We start from the raw sequence: 8,960 nt of genomic DNA, 5'->3' as shown, positions 1-8,960 counted from the left end.
GGCCAAAATCTTCAGATTCACCAGGTTAAGTTGGACCGTTGTTTTCCAATCCCACACGGAATCGTACATAGAAGCCCAGCTGAGCCCCACTTCTCCCGAGCAGCATCAAGAGGAGGAATGGGGGAAGAGAGTCAGATCCCTATCCCTGGGGACTCCACACTGCAGATCCGCAATCCTGAACAGCTTCTATGCCCACCATTATCAAACAAATGAGAAGTAATAAATCTGCTTTACTGTGAACACTACACCGACAGGAAACCGTAACTAAGAGACACCGGACATCCATCCTACTCGCCAGCGATTATGGCCAGGCCAACGGCAATGCGGGGGAGGAGAAAGGTCAGATCAGGTCAGTCGCCACACAGGCAAAGGGTGTTCAAAATCCATGTTGTCTTCTCGATGATACATCTACCCAGCGCCACAACGGCATCACTGTTTCGATGCTCATCAATTTGCTAACGGTGACACCACAAAAGCTACACATACAAATCCTGAAATGCCTGTGAACGAGAAAATTACATCAAGCAAAAATCATCAAACAGCGAGGATACTGTTGTGGACACAGCAACAGATCCAAGAGCATTACACTTACTTCTGTTATATTCAAATACATATTTTGAACGTCTCTCATTATAGTGAAGCACATTTTGGCTGACGATGGTTCAAGCAGAGTCATGTCAACATCATTCTCGAACTCCTTCGGAAATTTAATCACAGCATATAAGTACTATACTATTTGGCAACAAACTTCTTTTTTCTCATAATTTTGGGTTTATTTTTTGTGCCCCTGTCCTGCTGACACGTGTTTTTATCTGCTCTGTTATTGTTTGAGGTGCATCTTTGGAGGCGTCTTGCAATTTCGTTTTGGTTTGAGTCTGTCTTGTTAGAGGTGCCGTGGTAGTTTCTCTATTAGACCTGGGTAAGTGTAGCAGATCTACTTTTCATGGTCAAAGCGGTGCGAAGGCCCACGACCGAGGAACCCACGACATCTTTCTCCCAACTCTCCCAGTCATTATCGCTTTAACTCTTCCTCAATCCTCATCGCTAAGGTTCCCAAAAAAATTCCACCTCGAGCCACAAAGCCGTAGTCCAATGGTGATCGGCAGCACGATGACCGCGAGCGCTTCCCCATGCTCCTCTCCTCCTCCTCCATCAGTCTGGTCTTCGCGCCTCCGCAAGGTGCCTACGAGCTCCTCCAAGGTGGCGTCCATCCAGATAAAGCTCACTCACGCGGAGCGAGCAGATGCCCTTGCCGGACGTCTCAGCTGCAGCCATGCCTCCGTCTTTAGGAGCAAGAAGCAGAGGCCATGGACTGGGTGGGGATCCGAGCATCCCGGCGGTGGTGGCGATGGCGGAGTCGGGGCCAGCTCGGACTATTGCAACAGCCAGCGTACGGTCTCGCCGTCGGTCTTGTATCCTAGCTGAGTGCACACCTCCGTGGAGGAAAACTTCAGTTGGGCACGGGCTGCATCGGTGATGAGGAGCCTGCGGAGGAATCAAGTTCGTAGTCCATCCGCTGTTACGGCCGGCTTGCCGACGAGTCCATTGAAATACCCGGGCGAGGTGGCCCAGACCCGACAGCTGCTGCTGGTTCCTCCCGGCAACTTCATCGAGCGGCGGCCGCCGCCGTTTCATCCAGGAGAAATCCGGGGAGCGGTGACACCAAGAAATCAATGGCGGCTTGGTCATCCACCATCTGTGGAGGGTAGGCACCTCCACCGGACTCCCCTACCCCCACATGGCCTGCTCCCTCCCGGATCCCACCCTGCCCAAGCTCTCCTGGCCGCGAGCGCCCTTCGCCGAGCTCCTTCGCGCCCGGCGGCCATGGAGGACGCCCCCGTGCGAGTTGGAGCCGTCCACGGCCGCGGCGAGCAGCTTCCACACGTGCACGGAGAGGGCCTGGAGCCGCGTGGCGCGGTGGCCTGATATGCTGGGATCTGGGAGCCGCACGGAGGCGGTCGACATCGGCGGCCTCGACTGCACACGAGGGCGGTAGCGAGGAGCGCGTTGGGGAGACTGCGCGGGTTGTACCGCACGAACTCGGCAACCAGCGACGGGGCGTACCGGGGGCATTTGGCGGCGGAAGAGGGAGTACCGGTCGTGGTAGGGCTCCCACGGGAGATCCCCGTCGCTGGGGAGGATCGGAGGGCTGCGTGGAGGCATCCCCGACCGGCGGTGACAGGGCGGAAGAAGAGGCGTGTTGCCTTGCCTGGTCGACGAACTCAATGGTACACTACCTCATCCATTCATCTGATTCACCATGGAGTCGATCAGGATATGCCTGTTTGCACAAAATTTGTGTTGTTTGATTCTTAGTTTCCAGAGCCGAGTATCATGGCCTACAAGATCATGCCAGTTGCTTTCCTTACTTTTTGACAAGTTCTTGGCTACACGCGATTGATTCAGCTTTTTCTTTATGACTTACGTTTTGTTGCGATATTAATTTGCTGGAGATTGCAATTTCAATGAAGAAAAATAGATTCTTTTAGATCAGGTGCATAACGAATGATTCTTTACCATGTTGTTTCAGCAAGAGCATTCACAAGGGTCGCCGAGATCAAATCATAGTAATGTCCAGCTTCTTACTCTCTTTCTTCGGAACCAATTATTTCAGCTACTCGAGATCAGAGGAGAAGTTTCAAGGTAACTAATAATTGGTTTCAATCCTGAAAATTTTAGGCATGGTTGCAAGTACATGTAGATTACTTTGTGTTCCCTACAATCTTGTGGCTCCATAAGTGGTAATTGTGACCATCCATGTTTTAGATTTGTTTTTTGTAATTTTGGACAACTAAGATATGTTCGGATGCATTTGAACACTATATAGCTGAACAGCTCTCACTTTCGCTCCTGTTGCTGCTAGACAACAGCTGAATTTTGTTGATGTTCGTCACATTTGCAGTGGTCTGTTGGGCGTCTACTTAGTCGCGAAGGTAGATGAAGTAATCATGACAACTGTAGTTAAATTTAGGTATATACATTGATTTTCATCTTATTTTGTCTACTATTTTCCTGAAGTAAGAGCATAATTATGTAAAGGGTTTTCATTATTTAGCTGAACAATACAGGAGACCATCTTAGTTGTTTCCAGTGCAACTACAGGAGCACTCTCATAATAGCCATTACCTAGAGAAAATGTCATAACTGCCATGCTTTTCACTTCACAATCATCATTCCTATGCCACCATTTTCTGTTTTAGGGACGTGAACATTAATTTATTATGATGAGCTTATATTTGAGAATGCCCTGGTCAACTAACTCCATATACCGTAATGTAAATTTCAGTTTTGTTTTGACAAGCTGGAGATGCTGATTTTATATTTCTTGGGGAAATATGAATGAACTAAATTAAGTGGTCTAAAGTTAGTTTTGTTTCAAGATTCCGAGGACAGGGAAAAAATCTTTGCTTACCATGATACCAATATACCTGTCGTAGATGCTTCATGGGTTGGCACTTTAGTAGGCGGACTTCAATGGAGGTACCTCATATAAGGCGAACCTTGTGCTAGAGAACTATTATTTTAGATTCCATTGCAGAAGAGGAGAGCCCGACTCGCAACACCTTGTGGTTGATTCATATTTTTATATTATCTCTTGCTGGCTAAACTACCATTTTGTTAATCTGGATTCACCAAGATCAAAAACTTCTAACGTATCTCTGTTTCTCTAGGTGAAGGAAATTAAACTGGAAAATGTATTGATGGTTCAACATATTCTTCACTCTAGCTTTCCATGTTACGTTGCACATAATTATCATGATGGCATGGCTATTTGTCATGTGCATGGAGCATCAGACCTATTTAGCACCTTTATATGTAATACTAAATGGGGTGAAATGAACGGATGACTTATGGTGGAGCCCAGTCAATCTTATTCTGATCGATCAGATAAGGTACCACGGGTATTCCCATGGAAGTTAATTGATGAATATATATACAAGGGATCATAGAAGATGTAATATTTCGACCTATGGACTCATTGACATTCAGGTTCTTAATTTGAAATCTTCATTTCTGTTTGTTTTCAAATTTCTTGCTAGCTTAACGTCCAGGTTTTACTGGCCTAGATATACATTTGATGAATCTGCTCCGCCTTACTTTTTTATCTGCCAATTGTGTATATAAGTTGGCTGTTGATTCTTCGCAATAAAGGTGTACATATTTGTAGTTTAATCTGATTACATGCCACTTATCATGCTTAGGCCCGCAGCTGATTACCTTTTCCCCGATTCTTTCACGGTGCAGATTCATATGTAAACTGAATGCTAAAAGAGAGGACTGGCCCCATCGCACTCACTTGGCTGCTGGAGCAGGGTTGCAAGCTCAACGTTTACTTGAGGGCGAATTTATCAGAGGTGCAAACATGAGCTTATTTTAATTGGATCCTTAATTTTATTCACTGTAAATTTGCTCAACTGAATTTCACTCTTTTATTTCATAGACCAGATGCTCTCTCTGCATTATTACAGACTATTTCTGTACATCTATCTAAAAAGTGTAATTACTCCTTAGTTCTGACCAATGTTTTAGTATGTAATCCACTTACATCGTGGGTGCCTAAGCAAATGCTATTTTCCTCTTAAATCCATGTATACTGTAGTACATGTTCATCTCTTTCAGTTGCAATGCGTCCCATGTTTTATGGGCATTCTAGCTCTTCCATTGGGTGTAAAATAGAGTGGTATCAGTCCTTGGTATTTTTGGTGATGATAATAACATATCTCAGTGATTCTATTGCATGTTTCTAGACAAGGCATTGGGAGTTCATTTACTGTTGATTTGCATCTATGGAGTTGGGTAGTTGCTGAACGCCCTTGCAAGATTGTATGAGTCGGTGTTACCATCATTGATCTAGGAGTTTGTCCCTTTCTTGAAGCTGCGGCGGACTTCACTAGACAGTTCACATAAATAAAGTTCTTCGTGCAAGAATGCCATCGAAGTGAGGTCTTATCTTTGCTATTTATTGAAATGTCTACGTTTCTTAGCCTCCAGATCGTTTTTCTTTTGGTAAATCATTGAATGAAAGAGACAGTAGTTATGCTTAGATATCATCAAAGACAGTTCATCAATTATTTTCCTCTATTCCTTACTAATTGATACTACTAGGAATGCAGAAGGTAGTTCATTGTAATGATGCTGTCCTATATTGTCAGTTGATAAGAAAGCAACTACAAGTATAGATTCTTGCATATGTATCTGTACTTTATCCCGCTGTCCTTTGTTTCCGGTAACCAATGCATGGGTTCACATGTTAAAACATGGATATGCATTCGGCCATTATGTTTATGAGTTAACGCAATTGTCCATCTACCAATATGAGTATGTCATCTCACTTAAGGAGATCTGTTATTTCCTTCAGAACGAATAGCAACGTTTTGGTTTAGGAATTTGTGTGTTTCTAGAGATCCATAACTTGCTTTCCTATGTTATTGTTTTCTGATAGGATTCTCTTAGTCGTTATCCATTTCTTTGTTAATTCACTGCCAAGTTAATATATTAGGTTATCTTATTGCTTCGAGAGTATTGTGCTTCTGTTCATTGATCCAGTTTCCTTAGGTAAAGTTTCCATATGCCTTGCAGCACTTTCATCCTGATGGGAAAAAGGGAGATGAGTAAGTGTATGCGTATTGATGATAAATAGCTGTTTTATAGCTACTGCCGCGTCCAGTTTATTTGCGTATCACTCCTCAAAAATGATCAAGCTGCATATCCAGATTATGGGCTTTGTAAGCTTTTTGTCCTGATGTGATATCATTATCGCTGATGGCAATCCCTGTACGCAGACAAGTAATATTGTGTAACGGGAGTTGTTAACAAGCCTTTAGAGTGATATGCTGCCCAAATTTCTGGCTACCACATTCTGGTCAGTGCCTATTACATTTATGTACAAATGTGTACTGCCTGATGCTTTTCTAATACTTAATTTTTTATTATTTTTCATTCTCTCAGCAGATCTCTACCGATGGAATAAACTGTGTGCATACATGTTTAGCATGTTTGGCCTATAGCATATGTGTCTCCAGTCTAGGGTATGTGAAGAATGAGAAAGTTATATGTTGTATGTCATTGTGATAAACACTGAGACTTGTGGTGCATGCCAGTATGATTTCATATATATTTGCTTAGCATCTCCTGCTTTTATAAGATGTAGTACGATCTACTATGTGTATATTAAGAACATATATTCAGTTATCGGCAGTGTTTAGTTTATGTTTTTCCTCATGTGTGTCATAATCAATGAAAAAAATAGCGCGCTATAACAAATAGCAACATCCATTAAAATCCACTATTTTGGTGCTATAGCATGCTAATAGTGAGCAAATGTACATGAATTTATTCAGCGGCACCTTCCTTAAAATGCTATAGAGCCATTATAGAGGCGATATAGCACGCTATTCAAAACCATGCTCATAATCAATCAATTTATACTGCTAACCATTGATGACACTAACATGTTCTCCCTTATGCTCAAATTTCATGCTTTCATGCTAGCTAGATACAGATATCAATTTAGAGCGTTTGTGCTAGCAGAAAGTGTACCTACTAAATTTAGATCGACTTAACTTACTTCGGATAGCTCCCTGCAAAGCAACATCTGATGCCCACCAGTTCCACTCCACCCAAGCAAACATCTGATTTACAAATGAGAAGCCCCGGGCCACTCCATGTACACAGACCAACCCACGCGCCGTTGCGTTCCACTTTCGCCGCCACAAGTGAATTGCCGACGCTGCATCTGTCACTGTCGCTCCCACGCCAGCAAAGCCTTCTGCCGCCTCTGTGTTTGGCTAATATGACCTGCCCCTCACCATGGCACCAGTCTCTCCTTTCCCTTGTCCATCTCCCCTCCCCTCTCCTAACAGCATGTGTCGCCATCCCTGGTAGCTCCCTTACTGACTGAGAGTCCGAGAAGAAGCTCCTCAGGCTACTACCAATGAGACAAATTGGATAGGAAAAAATAAATTTCCGCCAAAAAAAAGAGCAACTTATGTTGTCTAACGTCGATTAGAAGGACCCGCTCATAAGTGAATTCTTTTGGCCGGCCCAGATGACGAAACAGGCCAAACACTAAACTTGTTGGGCCACTAAACCACTATAAACATTTTTTTTCTTTCGATATAATTACCCACCCTAGCTGATCCAAGCCTCATTGAGTTCTCTCTTCATTAGAATCTAGGTGTTTCCCTTCTTCTTCCATTGAGTTTATCGGAGCAACTACACTACTACGCCCTAGCGTCAGAGCACCTTAAAAAGTTTCCCTTCTTCTTCAATTGAGTTCATCTGAGCCACTACACTACTACGTCCTAGCGTCTAAGCACCTTAAAAATTACCATCAATCAGCCACTATATGGCGCGGCGTGCCGCCGTGCCGATTATTGCTAGTTTAACAAATCGGGGAACTAGAGTCCACATTGACATGCTTCAATAATTTATATCGTTAATTGCCATATTATTATTATTATGGAAATTGGCTGAATGGATTAAACAAAAAAGTCAAAAGTCAGACAAGAGTCGGTGTTTGTGCTCTTTTATGGGCAACTGAAAACTGTTGCACATGATTCATAAGCTCACATGTTGATCGATTGAAACCTTTTTGTTTTACCTCTTTTCATATGGTTGATTCATGTATCGGCCTTGAGCAATACTTGAGATGTAATAAATTGCACCTTTATTACTTGGAGTGGCTTCTAATAAATATAACAAGAGCCGTATGCATCTTTTCAATGCCGAGGCCGATCTGATACCCCATTTCGATTTTTTTTATCATATTATTATCACACAGTTATCATATTACATATTACTTTGTGCCAAATTATAATATTCCCTCTATCCCAAATTACTTAAGCCAATTTTATCTAGATATGCATGTAAACCAAGTTGAGACAATTAATTTGGGACGGAGGGAGTAAATTAGTTGTTAGGTTATTGTACATCAATCTAGATTAGTACTACAAGGCTACATGATATCACTTTTGGTGAAATGATATCATCTCTTAGTTATTTTAAGCACTATAATACTCACTCTCTAGATCTACATAACATTGCAATGCCTAAAAGCATGTATAAAATTATTTGCCATCTGTGTATTATATTATCAAATATTCGTTGTTAATTTGGCAACCAAGCTATATAAAATGGCAAGTAGTGTGACGAACATGTGCTCTAATTTTGGAACCCTTGAAGGTATGAACTCAATGTTAAAGGCGGAACACTAAGCAGATTAGCCGTTTAGTAGACAAACCATCTTGTATACTCCAATTTACTAATTAATGTAATGATGTATCATTTCTTATTGTTATGTATTTATACTTCTATCTCTCATTATTGTAAGTGGCAACTACTTTGATATTGTTGGGAACATCGAAACACCTTTTATATTTTTTACATGTTACTTAACACAACTATTTACTATCTTACTGTCGTGTTCGATACAAATATGAGTCACCACCTATGGGAAAAGAGCATCTGCTGCACCTCTCCACAATTGAAGTCCCACCACATCAGTGCGGGTTCCTTTTGATCGGTTACAGGGTCCACGACAGCACGGCGGCGTGCAACTCAAAAACATGGGGTGGGATAAAAAGGAAAAAATCAGCCCGCCAAAAAGTATGGTATGGATGTTTGTCACTATATGGGGATAATTTTGATGGCTATGAGAACAATGCTGGAGTGCGGGTGAGATTGTGTAGTCCCTTGGAGCAGCAAAAGTTGGCTTTCAAATTGTTTTTGGTATTGAGGTTGGAAGTATCGAAGAAATGCTCTTACAAAGAAGTGATTGGAAACCCTAAGTATGATGTCAAATATGTTTATCAAAATAGATTATTCCTAGAGATATGCAAAGTAAACTGATCACAATCTTTCTTTCTGTGTTTTGAAAGAAATGGCACACAAAATAGAGACATACTGACATGCCGGGCGGTGGTCCGTGTGGCACCAATGCCAGCGTCGGCGTTGCCTCG

General features: G+C 42.4%; 1 long non-coding RNA gene across 1 annotated transcript; it reads left to right on the top strand.

The window, feature by feature from the left end:
* The first annotated feature begins 2,382 nt into the window (after window positions 1-2,382).
* LOC124688221 lies at window positions 2,383-4,888 on the top strand. The gene is made up of 3 exons (XR_006998452.1): window positions 2,383-2,643; window positions 4,246-4,355; window positions 4,749-4,888. It is a non-coding gene; the product is annotated as an uncharacterized LOC124688221 (long non-coding RNA).
* The last annotated feature ends 4,072 nt before the right edge of the window (window positions 4,889-8,960 follow it).

This window comes from Lolium rigidum, chromosome 2 (genome assembly GCF_022539505.1).
Source record: "Lolium rigidum isolate FL_2022 chromosome 2, APGP_CSIRO_Lrig_0.1, whole genome shotgun sequence".
In the NCBI taxonomy this organism is placed as follows: domain Eukaryota; kingdom Viridiplantae; phylum Streptophyta; class Magnoliopsida; order Poales; family Poaceae; genus Lolium; species Lolium rigidum.
Note: the sequence above shows the minus strand (reverse complement) of the source record. Positions and strands in the feature narration are given on the sequence as shown.